A 2,849-nucleotide genomic window follows, 5' to 3' on the forward strand; every position below is an offset into this window, starting at 1 on the left:
TCCAAATGTCAAGCCCTGAAATGGCCTATTGAAATGATTAGTTAAAAATATCAGACATGTATATATACATCCCCTGTCTGAACTTCAGAATGTTTTGTTGTACTAATCTTGAAAAGACAGATTAGCATCCCAAGAGAACTTGTGATCTGACCTGAAAATCCGTTAATGATCCTAGATTGTACATCTAAAATATCTCATAACCTGAAGACCAGATTTAATTAAGACTCTGGCATTGTAACAGAAAAAGTGCTGCAGTTATTTATCCCTTTTCTGGTACTTTAGAATAGGTCAGACAAGTGCTTTTAATAGTGACAGCAGAGTTCATATGCTTTCACGCAGGCATAAAAAATATTATCTGAAAAAATATTGGAGAAATGTAGCACCAAGTGGTTGATAAACTGCATTAGTAGCTATAGTAGTGTCTTCATGATTTCCAAGTAGGAAAAAACATTAAGTTAGACTGTACTAGGTGATGACCCGAGAAATAGTTTTCTGACATTAACTTTTCCAGCACAAAGTCCGTGTCATAATTCCTGCTCCCTAAGCTAGAGTTATCCTTTTGAGTCCTCCTAAACTATACTTACCAAGTCAGCACAGGCAAGCACACGGGAAGGGGCAGGGATGCTCTTTTTTTTGTGAGGTGAATGACGAAACGGCCAGGACAGGCCAAAAAACCCAACTCCTTCCTCCTAGTACATTGGAAAACTGATTTTGCAGCCGGGCTACGCGCTTTTTGCAAGGATTAAAAAAAGCTCTCTTAACATAGAATCCTAGAATCATAGAATGGCCTAGGCTGGAAGGGATCTTAGAGATCTTCTAGTCCAACCTCCCTGTCATGGGCAGGGACGCCTCTCAACTAGATCAGGCTACTCAAGGCTCCGTCCAACTTGGCCTTGAACCCCTCCAGGGAGGGGGCAGCCACATCACCTCTGGGCAACACGTGAAGGTCTTCCTTACAGTACCTGACTCTAGGCATAATCTGATAGGCCATGAAGTCTAAACCTGCTGCTGTAACACTGGGACAGAGACTTGGCCCCAGTCAAAGCAAGAACTGGAAAGGGGCAGAGAGCCAGACACCGGAACGCTGTAACTACTTACTCTTTTTTCTGGTATATGTGGAGTGGATCTACGGATCATTCCGAGTCCACAACATCTCTCTGCTTAGTGATCATCACAGTACACCGTGTTCATACACTGGATAATTAGAAATGAATAACTGTAGCGGTTACTGTACTGGCTGCATCCATCGGAATCACATGTAACTAGTAGTGCAGATTTTCAGGTTTCTGAAGGTTCTAATTACTAAGCTTTCGATATAATTCGAGGTCAAGTGGAAACCTTTATAGTACAAAACTAGCCTCAAAACAATTTTTTTCACATACAGCTTTTTACACCAATATTAGTCAACATGATCTACCGGTGCCAAGAAAAAGCAACATTGACCTAGACTGAAATTACATTTAGTTTCCAAAACATTTGTGGGGAAAACCTAGAAGTTTCTTATCCTCATGAATGAGGGAAAACAACCCTTTCCATTCTATTTCTAACATCTGGCAGAGAATTTAAGCTATTTAAGATATCATGACAAAGTTTTCAGTACAGGTTAATAACCTTGCCTTTGTAAGAGTTCGGACTGCAACAAGTGTACACGTTCCTACACTGAAGAGTTAAAATTTTGTCTTCACTGAAGAAAGAGCTCTTTACATTACAGATGTAGCCACACTGGTTTTGAGAAACAAGGGAACAGCAGAGTTCCCTTCACTCCTTGGACACTGCGTTCTTCTAAGACTCAAGGACATCTTAAGAGCATTACTTCAAAGTAAACTGGAAAGAAACATGGTAATTCCAGTTTTGCCTGAATAACTATTGTTGCAGAAGGTACAAAAAGCAATTAAGTCAGAACCAAAAAGTTGTTCCAATCCATACAAAGCCTACTCAACCCTGAAGCCCCTGAATCACTTTGCCAGCTCCTGCGCATTGCCAGGGGAAGGCAATGTACTCTCAGGTTCTTGGAAAAGAAATATTTAGACTCGAATGTCGGCCTGCCACCAGACAAAGCACAGACTGCTCCTCGCCTGCTCTGAACCAGGCTGAACACATGTGCGGTGGCCTCCTGCTAGAAAGCTCGACGCAAGAGGTGGTACAGGAGTCGCGTGAGAACACGGAAGCTGAACATGCTCCCTTGCTAGAGGCACTACCCTACCTGCCCCGCTAAAAAATCCTTTCTTTTCCAACTGCCACAAAAATTCAGGCTTTGACTTCGGATCTAGCAATAGGGCTGGTAACATGAGCATCAAATTACGAGTTCTGCAACAAGAAGAAAGTAAAGGCATACCTGTACTGCTTACGCAGCAACTTTTCTTGTGCAACAGGGAAAAAAAGAGGAATTCTAAAAGAAACTGTCTTGAGCCTTTAAAATAAATAAAATCAGGCAATGACTGGAAAATAAAATATTTTTTGACAGAAATAAAAGCAAGTCCAGAAGCGTGTCCCTACAATATCTAACTGGAAACGGTCAACTCTATAGCTGTACTCAAGCATTACGGCCACAATAATGCCTACAACACCGTGGAATGAGGATCCAGCTGGCTGAAAGTGAGGTAATAGTTTGTAATAGGTCAGAGTTCTAAAGAAAGAAAAAAAAAAAAAGCACTTTTACACCTTACAAGTCCAAATAAAATTAAAAAAAAAAAAAAGAAAAAGGACACATTTCATACATGTTGGGCTTTCTCACCAGAACTGTACGATAATTAACTCCACACCAGGACCCCTACCACACTAAGCCTTACTCATCTTCAATTATATGCTGCAGCAAAGATTTACCAAGCGACACCTAAACTTCAGTACAA

The sequence above is a fragment of the Apaloderma vittatum genome, unplaced genomic scaffold, assembly GCF_000703405.1.
Source record: "Apaloderma vittatum isolate BGI_N311 unplaced genomic scaffold, ASM70340v1 scaffold26913, whole genome shotgun sequence".
NCBI lineage: Eukaryota > Metazoa > Chordata > Aves > Trogoniformes > Trogonidae > Apaloderma > Apaloderma vittatum.